This window comes from Myodes glareolus, chromosome 8 (assembly GCF_982192425.1).
Source record: "Myodes glareolus chromosome 8, mMyoGla1.1, whole genome shotgun sequence".
Lineage (NCBI taxonomy): Eukaryota > Metazoa > Chordata > Mammalia > Rodentia > Cricetidae > Myodes > Myodes glareolus.
The window spans coordinates 109,985,945-110,007,285 of NC_142033.1; positions in this window are offsets into that span (position 1 = coordinate 109,985,945).

Genomic DNA, 21,341 nt, shown 5'->3' on the forward strand with positions numbered 1-21,341 from the left:
AGCAACACGTGGGTGCTGTGCCCTTGACTCCTAAGCCGTCTCTCTAGTCCTTCCCTCTGATATTTCGTTCAGTGAACCTGGACCTCACTGACTGCCAAGGATCCTCCTGTCTCCACCTTCCCATTACTGGGGTTCCAGACACTGTGCCCGGCTTTCACACGAGTGCTGGGGATCCTAGTGGGTCTTCATGCTTGTGTGGAAGGAACTTCGCTGTCAGAGCCACATTCGCAGCTCTGTTTCTAATCTGTTAAAAAATCCTTTTTGTCTATTCACTTGTCTGTTCGCAGCGATGACGATGGCTCTCGGAGCCTTTCTTGTGCTAAACAAGTGTCTAGCCACGGAAGGGCACCCCTTGCACTTGTATTTCATTGCTGTGGCAATAATCACACGTGGTGATGGGTTGCAGTGTGGTAGTTTGATTCATGCATATATTATATACTGTGCAATGATCAACTCAGGGCATTTAGTGCTTTTGTGTGTGTGTGCATGTGTGTGTGTGCATGCACAAGAGTGTGTGCACTCGTTTGTGTATGTGCATGTGTATGTATGTGCACTCATGTGTGTGCATGTGTATGTGTGTGCACTTGTGTGTGTGCATGTGTATGTGTGTGCACTCGTGTGTGTGTGCATGTGTATGTGTGTGCACTTGTGTGTGTGTGTGTGTGTGTGTGTGTGCATATGGAGGCCAGACATTGGCATCCGTGTCCTCCTTAGTCACTCTCCTCCTTATTTTTAAAATTACATTTACATTGATTTATGTTGTGGATGTGTGTGCATGTGTCACGATGCATGCATATGGAGGTCAGAGGACAACTTCCAGGACTCAGTTCTCTCCTTCTACTATGGGTCCTGGGAATCAAACAGATCGTCTGCCCAGATGGCACCTGTGAACACGCATGCACATGTATAGTGAGGGCAGCAGTCAATGTTGTATCTTTTTTTAGATGAAATTATTAATTGAAAAATTGGGTGAGGTGTTGTTCAGAGATGACTCAGAGGATAAAGGCACTGCTGGTGGAATCTGATGACCTGAATTCAGTTCGGGGGACCCATATGATGGAACAACAATACCCTCAAACTATCCTCTGATCTCCACACACGTGCCGTAGTAAATAAAATACTTTTGAAATGTTGCTGTGGAAATCTGTCTCTCCTTGTGGCAAGCATCTTTACCTGTTGGCTGTCCCACAGGCCCAGGATCCAGGTTCTTCCCCCTAAGCTGCATAAAGGACCCCTGTGCAGAGCTGCGACATAGACTGCAGAAACTAGCACACGTGTGAGGTGGGGTAGGTGATTCAGTGCTACGACATAGACTGCAGAAACTAGCACATGTGTGAGGTGGGTTAGGTGATTCAGTGCTGCGACATAGACTGCAGAAACTAACACACGTGTGAGGTGGGGTAGGTGATTCAGTGAGTAAAGGTGCTCCCCGCCAAACCTAATGACCTGAGTTGGATCCTTGGAACCTGGAAGGTGGAAGGAGAGACCCAACTTCCCTGCATTGCCCTCCGACCTCCCCCATGCACTGTGGCATGTGTATATACATGTGCGCACGCACGCACGCACGCACCACACAAATAAAAAATTGAGTGATGGTTCACTGGCATATACTGAGAAAGCGTTAAGTATTAGAGTACCATTATGTCTGGGAGACTTGAGTATCTTGGGGTGTGTCTGATATGTAGCTGAGCCCAGGACTACAGGAAAGAATCTAGCACCATTTAACCCCCACTTTTCCTGCCGGGTGTTTGAAAGACTTGCCGAGGTTGTGGCCGTCTGGCTGGGGACAGCTCTTTTGTATAACAGATGTTACCCAGATGTCAAGCCAGGGTCAATAGGAGATTTGGCGCCTGCCTCTCTCCCACGGCCTGCCGGGAGCCCAGTGCCCTCCCTGAGATGTCTGCGAATTCCCAGGGCCTCTGTTCTCATGGTTGCATCTTGGCTTGGGTTCCTGCCTGCTGCCCGTTCCTGGGCGGAGAGGCATTCATTTTGGGGGAAACCAGCTCTGTTTGTTCATTTGTCCCCTAGATCGGCCTTGTTTCTGCATCCGATTGCTCACAAGTCCACAATGCCTCCAAAACACAGTGCCCTCCCTGAGAGCCCACCGTTCCAAGGGGTCTGACATTGTTTAGCTTCCTCCAGTAAGATCATGCCTGACAAAGAATCCCAGTGCTGGCAGGAAAAACTTGCACAGTTCTTGCATAACACCGCCAAGAGTGTTATGACTGGCTTAGAGCTAAACAGGCTGTTGAGAGCAGGGGAAATCTCGCTGAGGACACCCAAGGTCAGTGGCTGTGTGAGGACGCTGGACAGGCGTTTGCCTTGGCAAGGTGGTGTAAGACTGAGGCTGGGAGTCAGTCTGCAGACACAGGAGCTGGTACAGTACTTACAAGGAGACTGGCTGTCAGGCTGAGGCAGTGACCTGGGGAGTTGAGGGAGCAGTTAATTCCAGGCCAATATCAAAGGACCAGCTGTCAGTGTTTTGGGGGACAGAGGGAGGAGGCACAACTCTCCATTTGTTACCCTTAGCAGACCGATGAGTTCTCACAGACTTCAGGGTCCTCCACTTAGGCCAAACTGGGGTTTGCGGCTGCAAAGCAAAAAAGAATTTTAGGACTAGCTGGTTTATAAGCAAAGTTAGGAGTTAAAAAAAGGCGGCGGTAGGGGGGAGGCTTGTGAGCTGTGTCAGTTGGTAAAGGTACTTGTAGCCAGGCCTGACTTCCTGAGTTCAATTCCTGAGACCCTCAAAAAATGAGAAGGCAAAAACAGACTCTACAGAGCTGTCCTCCGTATGCCTGACTCCCTCTCAGTCTCCTCTCTGTTTCTGCCACTCATCTCATGCACACTGTAAAAATAATGATCACGTATAATAATGTATACGTATAAAGATTTTACTTATTTTAAATTTTGTGTAAGTGTGTGGAGGCCAGAGCCCAACTTTCAGGCGGGCCCAGGGATTCAGGCTTGCCTACAAAGCAGCCCAAGATGCCTTAATATAGGCTTACACACGAGGCTTTAGAGGAAGAGAGACACCCAGAAATCAGGAAGACACACCTGGGAGTACGGGGGTGTGGCTACTCAAAGAAAAGTCATAAAAAGTGAGACCCACCCAAGGGCTGGTAAGAACTCCTCATCCAGAGTCTTACCAAATCATTGCGTCTTTTTAGTCTTTGAGGCAGAATCTCACTAACGCCCTCGGGCCTAGAACTTACAGAGATCCACCTGCTTCTGCCTCCTGGATGCTGGGGTCAAAGGTGTGAGCCACCAGGCCTGGTCATAGATCTTGATGGTCCCATCTTTAATGGATGGCTGAGGAAACTGTGATTGGGTGGGCCCTGGAAGGCGTCTGGCAGGACTGTAAGTGATAAGGTACAGTCTGGCTCACGGGGATGTTTTTACTGAAAGCAAAATTAACACTTTTATTTTTATTTTTTAAGATTCTAAGTAAAGTCTGGGGAAAGGAATGGGGACTCTACCCAAACTAGTGTGTGTTTAAAGATTAAGCCTGGTTCATTGCTATTTTAACATCGAATCTCTAAATATGAAAGCAATATTAACTCAGTGTCATCTGCCTTCACACCAAATATTATGCTGCAATTCTTGTTTTTCAACTGGAATGAGGGGTTCAGTTCCTTTGTCTTCTCATATCCCTATATTTTTTATGTCTTTTTTTAAAAATTATTTTTTGCGTGAAAAGTTCCTGCACCCTATGAACCTCCACCGACACAATAATCCAAATCAGACCAAATCAAGTCGAATTAGAAAAGGCCCAGGTTTAAAGGGTACAATGTCCCTGGATGATTTTTCGGCCTTCCAGAGAGATGTGGGGGCTGTTTAAACGCCCTGTGGGAGTGATCTTGAGCATCTCTGGGGAGAGGTCATCATTTGGCGGGCTTTCTGAGATGTAGCAGGGTATGGAGAGAGATAGGGGAGTGGGCTTGGGTGGAGCGTCCACCAGAACCTTCCAGATTCTTTGGGTGTATGGATGCCAGAGGCCGGGGTGCAGCTTTCACCAGAACATCATATATGAGTGTTTTGTCCATATATGTGTGTGCCTGGTTCCCTGGGATGCATTGGGACTGGCGTTTCAGATGGTTGTGAGTCTCCACGTGGGAACTAGGAACTGAACCTGGGTCTTTGGAAAGAGCAGCAATGTTCTTAACCTCTCTGAGCTGTGTCTTGTGTCTTTCTATTCTGCCTCACAATGACAGTCATGTCAAGCAAGACTTTTAGAAAATTACTCAGGGGCTACAGCCAGTAGAACATGCTATGCATTGATTTGGTTCTTGCCGTCATAGACTGGCCTACTGGAGATCACAGGCTGAAGTAGCAGCAACAGGAACTTCCATGGGATGGAAGCATCCCTGGGCTGGTCAGGATGAGTTGGCCTAGCTCAGGATTGGTCTAGTTTTAGGATGAAGGTGTAGTATGTGGTAGAGAGATGTATCTCACTCAAGTCTTCAAGAAAGCTGGTGTTCTGATGAACGTAACCATGTCTCAGCAATATGGACTGGATTGTACCGAAGCTTGCTTCAAGGAAAGGCTTGCTTGCTTTCTGCATAGTGTGCGATGTCATTTGTAATGAACTTGAATGGAAACTTGGCATAAGCAAGGGCTGTTGGGGAGCATATTGACTGGCCTGCCTTCGGTCCTCCTTCCTTCCTTCCTTCTTTTCCTCCCTCCCTCTCTCCCTCCCTCCCTCCCTCCCTCCTTTCTTACCTTCCTCCTTCCCTCCCTTCCTTTCTCCCTCTCTTTCTTCCTCCCTGCCTCTCTCTCTCTCTTTTCATCTCTCCCTCCCTCCCTCCTTCCCTCTCTTCCTGCCCTGTGTTTGGTAGAGGTATCAAATTGATGTTCTTTTGGGTGTGTGTGTATTGGACTAGAGCCCAGGGTTTGGCATCTTCTAGGCAAATCCTCTGTCTCAGCTTAATCCCCACCCCATTTTCAACGTTTAACGTTTTAGGGTCAACTCTCATGTTGGAATACACCCAAATCTAATTCCTCAGCTCCCCAAATGTTTCTCTGAAAGATTTTTGCAGATAAGAAAGTGATATCATGGTCACTCCTCAGCCTGATCTATGAAACTCATTCTGATCCAGGCCCCCCCCCCCAATAATTAAAACCCAGGACTTTACACATGCTGGACAAGTGCTAGACTGAGCCACAACCCCAGAAGCTCGCAGTGGACTCTAGGCTGGCACTCCACTATCAAGACACATCTCCAGATTCTTCTTGGATGGCTCTCGGCAGGTGCTCTATGTGCTGAGCCATGGCATGCCCTTGAGTTAAGAACTTCTCGTTTAGTTAGGTTCTTATTTTGTACACGTGAGGAGAGAGACATAAACCCCCAAAGGTTTGTTCAGGGTCACTCGGGTGACCAGTGACAACACTGGTGTCAGAACTGGATGTGCATGTAGGTACCAAGGTCTTTTTCCCCTTCTTTTTGGTGATTCGCAGGGCCCTGTGACCTCCGGCTCCCTGGAGATTCTGCACTAGCACTGGCTTGAGGGGATAGCTTAGGAAGAACCTGGCTCTCTTTGTTATGGTGATTCCACCTGTAATCAAGGTTCTAGCAGTGGGCTCCATATGCCTGGCCCCTCCCAGCTGATTCTACCTGAGGCGCCGGGGCCTTTAATCCCCTTCTCCTGCTCCTGATGGGAGGAGGCCTTGCCCTTTTGATCCCCCTTGCCCACTGGTATAAATACCCGACTTGAGTTTAATAAAGTGGCCATTTACTCTTGGTAAGTGAGCAAGGTCTCTTTTGTGTGTGTCTGTTTTAAACCCTCAGGACAATCGTCCATTCTTGTGGGCCCGAGTTCAGGAAGGCGCGTGCCTGGATCGGGTGTGGGTATCCACAGGAAGGCGAGCTCCTACAGATGGCGTTCCTGGGTGGGCCTTGAAGAAGAACTGAAGAACCGCGTCCTGCCGTCCGTGGATCCACCACGAGAAACCCAAAAGAGGTGAGGGTTCCCCCACGATCCGGAATCTGGCCAGTTTTGTAGTGTGCAATTGTGCACATGTGATAAGGGGGTGAATAGCGTGATATGTAGAAGTATGGGTGCCGAAAGGTCTGATCCAGAGCTGGAGGCCAGTGGGCAAATCAGCTGCTAAATTTCATAAAGAGACTAGGCACCAGGATTAAATGACACTGCACTAGAGACTGCTTAGACTAATTTAAAACTCAGTCCCTGGCTCTCACATGCAGGGAACTTTAATTTTTACCAAGAGAACAGGCTGGGCGCAGTTAGCTCCCGGCGGGAATCCGTTCCCAAGGCAACAGGGCCAATGTAACTGGTGACTAGCAAAGTAAATAGCCGAGGGCCCATATAGGTGCGGGCCTCGGACTGAGAGAAGATTAAAAATATATTTGTAAGTTCTATTAAGAGTTTTTGAGTAACAAAAGAACAGCTTCACAGAGCTTGTCTTTCAGGGAGACTAGAAAGCTCCCATGCATGTTTGAATGTGGGTCACAGGACCGCACCCGGCCCCTCACAGTGGCTGAGACAGCCATGGTGCTGCAAGGTACACTTAGGAGCAGAGAAACAGGCTGCTGGATGGTGCAGAGAGGAGTGCAGGCGGCCGCCAGGCCCTGCCTATGAGCGGCGGGGCCATTACAGACAGGTCAAGGAGGGTAAAAGGCAGCGGTGTGCAGGAACACTCAGCCGCGGGTGCAAACTCATCCGGGAGGCACGGCCGCGCTGACCAGATGCAGAAAGGCAGTCGCATGGCTCCCTCGCCCAAGGCGGCTGATGAGCGGTGGGCCGCAGGAACCTGGGGCAGGGCACAATGCCGGTTGTGGCGGCGCCTGAGCAGACAGATAAAAAAAGAGAGTGCTAGGCGGCCGGGAAAAGCGACACTAGCCAGGCCTTGGTGGTACAAGAATAGTTAAAATCCGCCTGCCAAAACTCAGGTGGTAGTTTGCAGATGGAGCAGAGCAGGTCTGTGTCCCGCCCCCCGCTGTGCAGCACAGCTTCAGCAGTTTTAAGTGGAGACTGTGATAGATTCAAAGGTTATACAGACCCAAAAGAGGTTAGCTAAATCTTGGGATGGTTTGTTGCCTAATTTTCTAAAATCCAAACTGTGCCAGTTTGCATTTCCACCAATGGTGGAGGAGTTTCTCTTAAATATAAGTTATGAGCAATATTTGATCTTAATCATGTTATAGGGATAAGATAGAGTCAAGAGTTAGTTTGATTCACACTTCTCCAATGATTAAAGATGTTACATTTGAGGATTTTTTAAATGTCTTTCAGGCATTTTAAGTTTGTCTATTGAGAGTTTTCAGTTTAAATTTGTTGCATATATTTTTATTTGATTAATTGCTCTTTGGAGGACTAATTTATGGAGTTCTTATGTTTTTTATATGGATTGATGACTGACAAAGATTTCCAAATCTGTAGCCAGATATGTCGATCCTATTATTTATTTCTCTAATGTTGGCGGGAGGCAATGTGCCCCCATAAAGGTAACAATTTTAATAATTCTATCCAGTTATGTAAATGCTCACGTACTGGATCAGATAATTATTTTCTGCCCCTGGTAAAGTTCCAGGCAGAGCTGATTCTAAAAGATGTTTTGGGGCTGACAATTCAGCCCAGTTCAAGACCTGCTATGATGGTGCAGGCCAATAAAAAAATGATGTTTTGAGGTTGGCTAATTCAGCCCAATATTTAGGCCGGTTGCAATGGCACAGGCCAATAGAATTTGCTCCTTGGAGACAGAGACCTACAGATCTCTATGTGTCCAAGACTTGCTTGGTTGTAGTTTAGATCCTAAACAGCTAAGCACATCGCTCCCAGAGACTGACGAGGGGAGCCAATTTCAATGGCGCACGCAGGCAGGATTTGCCTCGGCTAGCGTCTGGCATGGTCCAGGTCATGTACTGATGTACATGGTCCGGACCGGGTTTTGATTTGGGGAAGAGGAGCGGTTTATGTGTTTCCACAGGATGCAAAGCACCCCGTCCCTGAACGTCTGGTGCGGACCATGGATTCCTCTACTCAGAGACCTGAGGACGAGGCGAGATCAAGAGATTCCCACGGACACGGCGGCAGAGGCTGCGGCGGAGTTGGCAGATTCCTGAGAGATGATCCAGCGCCTGATTTTACCCCTTTCCCAGCTTTCTGTCTTGCTCTGCCTTGATCTGTCCATTTCAGCCAAGGCTGCTTGACCCCCTGAGGGGAAAACAGCTACCTCCCCTGCCCTGTTTGCAATGTTGGGTGCTCAAGGCTAAAACCTTGCCTGATAGACAGAATTACCATAACTATCAAGTAATTTAAATTCACAATTGGACGCTGTAGTTAATCTTTACAACTGGGTGTGGATTTTGACCTCTGCTAGTCGCAGGTTAAGATTTTGCTGCTTTTTCTCGGACCCCGAAATACAAAATTGCTAATTGGCTCTAATTTAGTTTGACTAGTCATATCAGGGGTCCCATTTGCCGGTGCTGTAGCCCTACTCAAGGGCTCTTTCTGAGCAAACGTTTCAGATATTGTGCAAGCACTGTCTCTTCCGGGAATGCTTATGTGTACGTACGCTGGAGCGTCTTCACCTGGACAATGGCTTCAGGTCCGCCACGGCCTGGCCCTAGTAGGCATTCACCTTGGAGTATATTTCAGCATAAATGTGGCTGGATTCAATGTACGACTAATGAAGCAATGACAGGTTTATTGCACGGGGGGGCGGTCTCGCCTAAGACAGGGGGTGCGTTTGGACCTGAACACATTCCCGTAGACGGGTTTAGAGATCTGACCCAACGACCGACATGCCTAAGACAGCTGCTAGTCATCATATTTTATATGTATTTAAAGGGAGACTTGTAGGTACCAAGATCTTTTTCCCTTCTTCTTGGCGATTCACAGGGCCCTGTGACCTCCGGCTCCCTGGAGATTCTGCACTAGCACTGGCTTGAGGGGATAGCTTAGGAAGAACCTGGCTCTCTTTGTTATGGTGATTCCACCTGTAATCAAGGTTCTAGCAGTGGGCTCCACAGGCCTGGCCCCTCCCAGCTGATTCTGCCTGAGGCGCCAGGGCCTTTAATCCCCTTCTCCTGCTCCTGATGGGAGGAGGCCTTGCCCTTTTGATCCCCCTTGCCCACTGGTATAAATACCCGACTTGAGTTTAATAAAGTGGCCATTTACTCTTGGTAAGTGAGCAAGGTCTCTTTTGTGTGTGTCTGTTTTAAACCCTCAGGACAGTCGTCCATTCTCGTGGGCCCGAGTTCGGGAAGGCGCGCGCCTGGATCGGGTGTGGGTATCCACAGGAAGGCAGGCTCCTACATGTGCACACGTGAGAAGAATGCAGAGTTGTGCCCCATTTTCCTCATCTGTAAAATGGGGATAATAACCCCAAGGCTGGAGCCAGCTCTCTGAGCACTAAGTGAAGGAGCCCGCGATGAAAACTGAAACCTGCTGTCTATGTACCGCAGTGAGGACAGAATCTGGGGTTAAAGGGGGGCTAAAGGTTGAAGTGCCAGAGTCGAGAGGACTGGTCGCTGGTGTGACGAGATAAGAGGACGGAGAGGGCTCTGGGCCAGCAGCGATAGGCCGGCTGCCTCTGAGTCCCCAAAGCCCTTGAGAGACTAACAAGGAGACTACTCCAGATCACCTATAGGCGAGGAGCTAAATAGAAACAACCAGGAAGATGGCTGCACATCTTGGTGGCTGTGACGTCTCTGCATGGTGAGCCGACAGGGGATTCACGTAAGTGTGAGACCAAAGAGCGTGAGAGACACGGGCAAGTGTGGAAGTGGCAATGCCAGCCAGTGACGAGCAGCCCAGAGTCGTGCTCAGCGCTAACAGGTGGGCTCTCAGCCCTGGCTGGGCGGGCAGCACACCCACAGTGCACAGTTATCTCCCTGCTTGTGCACAGAGCACTTGAGTCCTGCGTTGGCTCAGTGCAGAGAACTTATCAACCTCACAACTGTTACCTCAGCTGCTGCCCGCTTTGCTAGACAGGGAAGTTCAATGGCTCCTCTCTCTCTCTCTCTCTCTCTCTCTCTCTCACTGCTGCTGTACTCAGGAGTTTGTTTCATTTTCTTCTTAATTTCTCACCCTTCCTCCCCTCCTTCTACTTCTGGCTGACCTGTAACTTGCTGTGTAGCCCAGGCTGGCCTCAAACCCATAGATACCCGCCTGCCTCTGCCTCCAGGGCGCTGGGATTAAAGGGGCGTGATGCCACGCCAGTCAGGAATCCTCTTAATAAACCTCAAGTCTGCCTTGTAGACCATCTTTAGGCATTATGCAGAGAGACATCAAACTTAGGCAAAATCTCAAGTCGATCTTTGGTGACTGCTGCTGAGTGCCAGGCTCCGTAAGTCTTCAGGGGAAGCATTGCCAGGCTGCGAAAGCTCCCGGCAGACCCGCGGCTGCAGCTACAGTGCCTACTCTGTGGGAATTCCATGTGGATCAAGATAAAATGTGTAGAATAGAATTAATTCTTCAGTAAATCCTTACTTCCACCGGTCAAGGTCATTTGCTTTTTTAATAAAATAATAAAAGTAAATAATAATAATAAACAGTAACAAAAAGGGTCTTCCTTTTATTGCTCAGACTGATCTTGAGCTCTTGTGCTCAAATGATCCTCCTTCCTCAGCACTGTAGTACATGGAACTATGGGTCCACCACATTTGTGAGTGTTTTTGCTTTAATGTATGTCTGTGCACCATGTGAGCAGGTGGTCAGATTCCTTTGGTTCCCTTAGTTGCTGTCGGTTAGGAACTGAATCCATATTATTCTCCAGAGTGGTCAATGTAGGTTCCTGTATTTTAAAAATTGGAGATCTAAATTAATTCCTGTAGGAACTACAGTGTAGCGCAAATGGAGGTCTGAATTAGAGAACTCTTGCCACCTAGTGGTTCTATGTGAAATAACATGGATTTTCTTTTTTTTTAAATTAAAAAAATTTTTTCATTATACATATCTATCCAAGTTCCTAATCCCTCCCTTCCTCCCATTCCCTTCACACACCCTCCCACCCCACCTTCATCCAATCCTCAGAGAGGGCAAGGCGTATCGCTTTGAGGAAGGTCTAAGGCCCTCCCTACTATATCTAGGCTGAGCAAGGATATATCCAAAAAGAGTAGGTTCCCAAAAGTCCAGTACATGCAGTAGGGATAAATCCTGGTGCCACTGCCCGTGGCCCCCTAGTCTGCCCCAGCCATGCCACTGCCAGCCACATTCAGAGGGACCAGTTTGGTCCTATGCTTGTTCCTTCCCAGTCCGGCTGGAGTAGGCGAGCTCCCATTAGCTCCGGTAAACTGTTTCAGTGGATGAACCCATCACGGTCTTGACCTCTTTGTTCACATTCTCATTCCTTCTACTCTTCAGCTGGACCTTGGGAGCTCAGTCCAGTGCTCTGATGCGGGTCTCTGCCTTTGCTGGACGAAGGTTCTATGGTGATATTTAAGATATTCATCAGACTGTCTACAGGGCAAGTCAAGATAGGGCCCCCTCTTTTCTTGCTTAGGGTCTTAGTTTGGGTCATCCTTGTGGACTCCTGGGAATTTCTCTAGAGCCAGGTTTCTGCTAACCCTATAATGGCTCCCTCAATCAAGATATCTCCTTCCTGCTCTCATCTCTGTCCTTCCTCCGTCACAACTATCCCATTCCCTCAAGTTCTCCTCACCTCTCCCCTTCTCCTCTCCTCTTCCCCTTCCACCCTCCCTTCTCTCCCCACCCCATACTCCCAATTTTGTCAGGTGATCTTGTCTGTTTTCACTTTCCAGGTGGATCCATGTATGTTTTTCTTAGGGTTCACCTTATTGCTTAGCTGCTATAGGGTCATGAACTATAGGCTCAATATCCTTTGTTTATAGTGAGTATCCACCTGTGAATGAGTACACACAATATTCATCTTGTTGTGTCTGGGTTACCTCACTCAGGATAGTGTTTTCTTATTGTTTAAGAACAATCTTTTCTCTTTTTTCCATACCATTCCTAGTTTCCACTCCCATCCTTCTTCCTGATCTCCCAACCTTTCCCCCACCCAATCCCCATCCACTCCTCAGAGAGGATAGGGCTCCCCGTGGGGAGTCAACAAAGTCTAGCACATCACTTTGAGGCAGGACCAAGGCCCTCCCTCCTATATCTAGGGTGAGCAAGGTATCTCTCCAAAGAGAATAGTAGCTCGGCCGTTAAAGGCTAGGTTCACAACCAAAAACTACCAGGGTTTTTCTTTTTAAAAACTGTCTCGTGCATCCCAGTCTGGCCTCCAATTCATTGTGGAGTCAAGGATACTGTTGAAGTCTTAGCCCTTGCCTTCACACTTCAGTGCTGTTGCAGATGAGCCCCTACACCCAGTCTCTGCAATCAACCTGGAACCCAGGACTTCGTGCATGCTAGGGAAGTGCTCTGGTGGCCGAGCTACAACCCTAGACTCAATAACAAACGGTGGCAGGGAAAGGAGGGAACCCAGGACTTCCTGCATTTTGTGCATATGGACCGTATCCCTATCTCTAATGCATTATTGATGTTTTCTCAGCTAAGCATGGGTGGTGGAGCTAAAGCCTTCTTGTGTGTGAAAGGGCATCTTATGAGGACCATGGGTGTACATGTGTGTATACTGGCACATGTGGACCACGGTGAGCCTGTGGAAATCAGAGGACACCTTTTGCGGGTTGGTTCTCTTCAACCATGTATGTTCCAGAAGTTTCATTCAGGTGGTCGGGCTTGGAGACAAGTGCCTTCACCAGAGGAGCCCCTCTCCATGTTATACTTTTGAGGCAAGGTCTCTCTCTGGATCTAGAGCTCACTAATTGGCTAGACTGGCTGGCCAATGAGCTCTGAAGATTCTTCTGCCTCCACCCCTTCAGCTCTGTGCATATAGACTTGTACCTGCCACACCTGATTTTAAAATGTATTCACCCTACCCACCAACTCTTCCCAGATCCATCCTCTCCACTAACACCACCACACCCACATAATTTCTGGTTGTCATTATTTTTTTCTTTTCTTCCTCTTCTTCTCTCAATTTGTCTTTCTTCTCCTCCCTTTTTTCTTATTTCATCTAGTTCAATTTGTATTGCCCATGTACTATTGGGTATGGGGCCTGCCTTCAAATATGGTTGGCCCAGCAGGAGAAATGCCCTTAAAGAAACTCTATCTCTCTTGGCAGTTGCCAGTGCCTGAGGTCCTCAGGAGTGGGATTTTGTGCCCAACTCCCCAGCTCCATTTTCCTGGCTTGAGTTTATACAGGTCTTGTGCATTCTGTCATGGCCATCATTACTTATATGTGCAACTGTCCTGTTGTGACCCCAATGCTCTTTCCTTGTAGTTATCCACCACCCCTGCTCTTACAATCCTGTCATTCCCTCTTCTCAAAGATCCCTTAGCCTTGTAGGGAATGGGTGTGATATGCACATCCCATTTAGACCCCAATAGGGTCTAACACTCTGTTTCTTATTCTCTGAAGTTGACCATTGGAGGGTCTTTGTGTTAGCTGTTGTCTATTGCAAGCTTCTCTGTAGAGTGTTGAGAGTTATTCTGATCTATGGTTATAGCAATGACTTACATTAAGAGTCCTTTTCTTCTTTCTTTCTTTCTTTCTTTCTTTCTTTCTTTCTTTCTTTCTTTCTTTCTTTCTTTTGTTTTTTTGAGACAGGGTTTCTTTGTGTATCTTTGAAGCCTGTCCTGGAACTTGCTCTATAGACCAGGCTGGACTCGAACTCACATAGATCTGCTTGCTTCTGCCTCCCTAGTGCTGAGATTAAAGGCATGTGCCTCCACTAGCTGGCTCTTATTTTATTTATTAATTTTATTTATTTTTGGTTTTTCGAGATAGGATGTCTCTGTAGCTTTGGAGACTCCTGGAACTAGCTCTTCTAGTTCTCCTGGAACTAGTTCAAGACCAAGCTGGCCTTGAACTCACAGAGATCTGCCTGCCTTTGTCTCTCGAGTGCTGGGATTAAAGGTGTGCACTACCACTTCCCGACTTAATTTTTTAAAATTTATTTTACATACCAACCACAGTTTCCCCTCCCTCCTCCCCTCCCACTCTCTCCCCCACCTGCCTTCTACACCTCTCCATCTACTCCTCTTCCATCAGAAAGGGAGTCAACAAAGTATAGCAAAGTATAGCAAGTTGAGTCAGAACCAAGCTTCTTCCCCTGCATCGAGGTTGTGTGAGGCAACCCAGCATGAGGATTAGGTTCCCAAAAGCCAGCTCACATGTCAGGGACAGGTACTGATCCCACTGCTAGGAGCCCCACGAACAGACCAAGCTACACAGCTGTCACACACATGCAGAGGACCCACATCGGTCCCATGCAGGGTCCCTAACTTTGGTTCAGAGTTGGTGAGTTCCCATGAGCTCAACTCAGCTGTCTCCGTTAGTTCCTCATTCATAACGTTGACCCCCACAGGCTCGTCTAATCCTTATTTTCTCCAACAGGACTCCGGACCTTGACTTAGTGCTTGACTGTGGATCTCTGCATCTGCTTACATAGTTACTGGATGAGTGCTCTCGGATGACAATTAGGATAGTTACCAATCTTATTACAGTACATGGCCAATTCAGGCACCCTCTCCACTATTGCTAGGAGTCTTAGCAGGGGTCATCCTTGTGGATTCCTGGGAGTTTCCCTGGCACCAGGTTTCTCCCTAATGCCAAAATGCTCCCCCTATTAAGATATCTCTTTCATTATTCTCCCCTGTCCCACCCCAACCCGCCCAACTCAATCCCTCATGTTTCCATACTTGCCTCCCTCTTCTCCGGCCCCCAGTTTACCCAGGAGATCTCTTCTATTTCCACTTCCCAGGGAAATTCATGCATCTCTCTTTGAACCCTCCTTGTTACCTAGCTTTTCTGGGCTGTGAATTGTAACCTTTTAATTCTTTACTTTACAGCTAATATTCACCTATAAGTGGATACATGCCATCCACGTTTATTTTTCTGTATCTGAGTTACCTCACTCAGGATGGTTTTTTCTAGTTCCATTCATTTGTCTGCAAACTTCATGATGTCATTGTTTGTTTTACTGTTGAATAATATCCATTGTGTAAATGTATCACATTTTCTTTATCCATTTTTTGGTTGAGGGGCATCTAGGTTGTTTCCAGTTCCTGGCTATTAGGAGTAATGCAGCTGTGAACATAGCAAGTGTCCTTGCAGTGTGATTGAACTTCCTTTGGGATATGTCCAAGATTGGTATAGCTGGGTCTTGAGGTTGACTGATTTCCAATTTTCTGAGAAACTGCCATACTGATTTCCAAAGTGACTGTACAAATTTTCACTAGGAGACATTTTAATACTAGGTCCATGTTGGAACACAGTCTAAGAATGGAATTCTATGAAATTCCTTCCTTCTTTCTTTCCTTCCTTCCTCCCTCCCTCCCTCCCTCCCTCCCTTCCCTTCCCTTTCCTTCCTTCCTTTCTTTTTTTGAGACAGGGTTTCTCTGTGTAGCCCTGGCTGTCCTGGAACTCACTCTGCAGATGAGGCTGGCCTTAAGCTTAGAGATCCAGTACTGATACTAAAGGCATGTGCCACCACCACTTGAATGTGTGAGATTTCTGAGTACTTGGAGAAAACTCCAAGAAAACAAGACAGGAGTTTTGTGGTGTCAGTTTCTTCCAAACACAGAATTGTTCTTGGAATGTGTTTCCATTTTCCTCCCAGGTGTAGCAGATAGGACTGACTACACCTCAGCTGTTATTTATATACCTTTATGGGAAAACATGTTTTTTTCCATGTGATTTGCCTTGTGATTGAACACCTTGCTTATGTGATTCTTCTTAACCCTCAGCTACTCTGATTAAAGTTGGCGATCGCATGAGGCTTTAGTCCACCTCATTTTTAGGCCCTGCTCTCTCAGGTTCATGCTGCTAAAAGAACAGTAAACAGATCCATGCCATAGAATAATAGTATCAGGACCAATGGCCTATCTAGTTCCAGGTTCTTGGCCTCATTAACAGTGCTAGGCATGGGTTCCATCTCATGGAAAAATTCAATCAGAAAGTGGTTGGCTTCTCCCATAACCAGTAGCCATGTCTTGTCAGGCTACACTTGGCTTTTTAGATGTATATAGGTGTTACAAGGGGGGCTGTTTGTTTGTCCTCGTCGCCCGGCTAGCTTACACCCGAAATAACCACATAGAAAACTGTATTAATTAAAACACTGTTTGGCCATTAGCTCTAACTTCTTATTGGCTAACTCTTACATATTAGTTTAACCCATCTCCATTAATCTGTGTATTGCCACATGGCAGTGGCTTACCAGAGATTCTAACTGGTGTCCATCTCAGGCAGAGGATCCATGGCTTCTCTTGACTCCGCCCTTCTTCCTCCCAGCATTTAGTTCTGTTTTCTCCGCCTACATAAGTTCTGCCCTATCAACTAGGCCAAGGCAGTTTCTTTATTCATTAACCAATGAAAGCAACACACAAACAGAAGGAACTCCTACACCATATAGGAATCTGAACTCAAGTTCTCATAATTGTATAGCAGACTTTTTACTAATTTAGCTATCTTTCCAGCCCCTTGTGTTGGTTGTGTGTGTGTGTGTTTAGGTCGTTAGGGATGAAATATCAACAACACAAGCATTCATCTATGGTTTTTGATTTTAAAAGGTTATGCACTTACACACACACACACACACACACACACACACACAATAAAAACCCAAGATGGCTAAGATCAATAAAACAAGTGACGACACATGCTGGCAAGGATGTGGAATAAGGGATAAACTCGTCTGTTGTTGATGGGAGTGTAAACTTGTATAACCACCATGGAAATCAATATACCTGCTCCTCAGGAAGATGGGAATTGACCTATCTCAAGATCCAGCTATACCACTCTTGGGTACCCAAAGGATTCCATCCTGCCTCAGAGCCACTTGTTCAACCATGTTCATTGCTGCTCTATTCAGAACGGAGAGACACTGGAAACAGCTTGGATGTCCCCTAACAGAAGAATGGATAAAGAAAATGCAGTTCATGTATAAACTGAGGACATGGCCCCTCCAAGGTATGGTTGAGGAAGGGTTTTATTGTAGACATGAGGGAGCACACAGCCAGGGGCATCTGGAAGAGTCCAGAGCAGAAAAGGAAAGTGGGACACTGAAAATGGCCAGCAGTCTGAACCATTTTTATTTTCAGCAGACTGAACAGGTCATGAAAGGTGTGTGGGGGGGGCGGAGAGGAGGAGAAAGAGACACCAGGATCAAGGCAAGGGAGAAGAACAAAAGAGAGACCAAGAGAGCGCATTGCTGAAATGGCAGGGTTTTGTAGGAAGGAGAAGTTGAGGGAAGGAAAGTCCATGAGTTGGAGAACTTTGGTGTAGTAGGTTGGGTGAGAGGAGCCAAGAGGAGTCATGGGTACTGGACCTGGAAGCCAGCACGTGCTTTGGTATGCTAATATGAGTCACAGATAGCCATTGTCCCTTCTGACAGGTAAGGAAATGGCTCCTTTGGGAGAGGGAAGCAGGCCTGAGAATTCGGAGGAGCGGAGTTTACTTTAAACCTGCGAGTACATTTACACAATGGAGTATTACTCAACTGTTAAAAAGATGAAATCACCTCCTCACTTGATTCCTCCTGCTCCCAGCCCCACCTGTCCCCAGTCCATCCTTGAAATCTATTCTACTTCCCCTTTCCAGGGAGATCCTTGCATTCCCCTTTAATTCCACCTTGTTACCTAGCCTCTCTGGGTCTGCAGATCACAGTATAGTTATCCTTTGCTTTACAGATGATACCCACTTATGAGTACAGACCATGTTTGTCTCTCTGAGTATGGGTACCTCACTCAGGATGATTTTTCTCACGTTCTATCCATTTGCCTGCAAATTTCATAATGTCCTTGTTTTAACAGCTAAATAATACTCCATTGTGTAAATGTACCACATTTTTAAAAATCCATTCTTCAGCTGAGGGACATCTAGGTTGTTTTCAGTTTCTACCTGTTAGGGGTACAGCAGCTATGAACATAGTTGAACAAGTGTCCTTGTGGTATGATTGAACAATCTTTGGTATATGCCCAAGGTTGGTATAGCTGGCTCTTATGGTAGATTAATTCCCAGTTTTCTGAGAAGCCACCACGCTGACTTACAAAGCACTGTACTGGTTTGCACTTCCACCAGCAGTGGAGGAGTATTCTCCTTACTCCTCTCCAGTGTGAGTCGCCACATGTGTTTTTGATCTTAGTCGTTCTGAGAGGTGTGAGGTGGAATCTCAGAGTCACTTTGATTTGCATTTCCCTGATAGTTAAAGATGTTGAACATTTCTTTAAGTGCTTTCTTATGTTTAGATATGTAGCCCAGTTTTTAATTGGAATATTTAGTTTGTTGGTGTTTAGTTTATTGAATTCTTTGTATATTTGGAGATCAGACCTCTGTCGGATGTGGGGTTGGTAAAGACCTTTTCCCATTCTGTAGGCTGTCGTTTTGTCTTGTAGACTGTGTCCTTTGCTTTACAGAAGCTTTTCGGTTTCAGAAGGCCTCATTTATTAATTTTTGATCTTCGTGCCTTCACTATTGATGTTCTGTTCAGAAAGTTGTTTCCTGTGCCAGTGTGTTCAAGGCTATTCTCCACTTTCTCTTCTATCAGATCCAATTATCTGGTTTAATGTTGAGGTATTTAATTCGCTTGGACTTGAGTTTTGTACAGGGTGATAGATATGGGTCTCTTTGCATTCTTTTATATGCAAACATCCAGTTATGTCAGAACCATTTGTTGAAGATGCTTTCTTTTTTCCTTTGTGTATTTCTGGCTTCTTTGTCAAAAATCAGGTGTTCATAGGTGTGTGAGTTTATGCCAGGGTCTTTGATTCAATTCCATTGATCAACCTGTCCATTTTTAATTCAATAGAGAAGGAGAAAATGCTGGGAGAAAGGTCTAGAATTAGCAGGCCTTCCGGGGGTGAGGTGGGAACCCAGTGCAGTGGAAATCCCACGGGATCCATGAGAGTAACCCTAGCAAAGACTCCTCCTAATCGGGGATGTGGAACCGGAACCGGCCGCCTCCTGTAACTAGACAGGGCGTCAAGTGAAGCGACTAGAACACCAACCAGACACACAGCCTTTCACCAACAGTTTGTCCTACCTGCAGAGTGTTCTGGGAATGAAGCCGACAGAGTAGTCATCAAAGAGATCGGAGAGACTTCATCCAGCAACCGACGGGAGCAGATGCAGAGTCCCACAGCCAAACGTTAGGCAGAGCTCTCTGAGTCCCATTGAGGAGGAACAGGAAGGACTGGAGGAACCGGAAGGAGCAGGGACACTACAAGAACATGGCCCACAGAATCAGCTGACTGGGACTCAAGGGGGTCACAGAGATCAGGGACCCTGTAGGGTTCTGCCCTAGATCCTCTGCGTGTATGGTATGACTAAGTAGCTTGCTGTTCCTGTGGGACTCCCAACTGTGGGAGCAGGGGCTGCCTCTGACTATTTTGCCTGATTGTAGGACCCTTTCCCTCCTACTGGGTCACCTCATCAAGCCTTGATCCGATGCTAATTGTCTGGTATTATTATAGCATATTATGCTTAGTTTGGTTGATATCTCTGGGAGGCTTGCTCTTTTCTTAGGGGAGATGGGGGGTGGATTTGGGAGAGAAGGGTGTTAGTGGGGAGAGACTTGGGGGAGGCCAGGGAAGGGAAACTGTGTTTGGGATGTAATATATGTGACAAGAATAAAAAAATTATATACCTCCCCAAAAAGCTATCCTTAAAAAAATGAAATTCTCAGGAAAATGGATGGAACTAGAAAAAGTTCAGCCTGAGTGAGGTATCCCAGATCAAGAAAGACAAATATGATATATATTCACTTATATGTGAATATTAGCTTTTAAGTCAATGGTAACCAAGCTACAATCCACAGAATCACAGAGGTTAGGTATAGAGTAAAGGGACTAAGAGGAACAGATATCTCATTAGAAAAGGGAAATAGAATGAATAGTTACAGATGGATGGGGCAGGCTGAAATGGGAGGAACAAGTGGGGAGGGGGAGGGAAGAAGGGGATGAGGAAGGGAATATGGAGAGAGACAGTTAACTAAGGACCATTTGCGGGGTCCTATGGAAACCCAATACAGTAGAAGCTTCCTAAAATGTATACAGATATGAAGGGAATCTAAGTGAAATCACCAAATAATGAGAAAGACAGAGCCTCAACTCATCATCTCTTGTCACCAAATGAAACCTCCAATCTGGAGGTTGGGTTCTATTTTATGGAGTTGTTGGACAAAGGGGTCACATGGAAATCTCTCATCTCTAGGTTGTTGCTCTCTACAACGCGACAGCAAGACCTCCCTGTTGAAGACAATACCTACACAACGGATTGACTAGGAAGAAGCTGGAGTCTACACAGAGCCTTCACCCCTACATTCTAGCGACTTTGGTATAGGAAGGTCCTCTGCATACTACCAAAGGAGAAATGTAAGCACCAATCCAGCCATAAAACCCTTTCATCTTTAATGGTGTCCTGCCTGCAAGATATACTAGTACAATAATGACACAAACTTGTGGGGGGCATCAACCAATATCTTATTTGATATACGGCCCACTCCATGAGAAGGAACCCATACCTGACACTGCTTTGGTGACCAAGAACCTGAGAGTAGATAGCCCAGGGACGAAGGTAAAACCAAATACTGTTGTTCTAAAAAAATGTAGCAATAAAATGATGTCTAATGACATTCTGCTATCCTCATAGATCAGGGCATTATTCAGCCTTCATTCTGTAGCAGATGGAAACAAATACCCACAATAAATAATAAGTTAAAATACATGTGTTTGTTTATTGTGTGTTTATTATTGATTATGGGTATTGTTTGTGTGACCCACAGCCAGACATTATGCAAAGTGTAAGAGACTTTGGAACATTCACATGTAAATGGAATGTCCCCATCAAATCCTCCGCTCAGGGCTCTGTGAACTCTTCAGAAAAGGAGGCAGAAAGAGTGTGAGAACCAGAGGGGATAGAGGACATCAAGAAAATAAGGCCTTCTCAGTTGACATAATCAAAGCTCATGTGAGCTCACAGGGACTCCAGCAGCAAGGACAGGGCCTGCAGAGTCTGCACCGAGTCCTCTGTGTTTATAGTACAGCGTCAGGTTGCTGCTTTTTATGGGGTCCCCGAGTGTGTGAGTGAGTGGGTCTCTGGTTCTTTGCCTTCTCTTGGACTCCTTTCCTTCTGTTTATTTTGTTCAATTCCAAAGTGTTAGTTTTTAAAATCTTATTATCTCTTACTATCATCCCTTAGAAGACTTTTGTATTCTATCGAGAAGCAGAAAAGGAGTTGATCTGGATGGCAAGAGGTGGGTAAGAACTGGGAGGAGCAGAGCAGGGATAAACCACAGTGAGGATATATTGAGAGAAAATTCTATTTTCTTTTCCTTTTTTTTGTCTTTGTTTTTT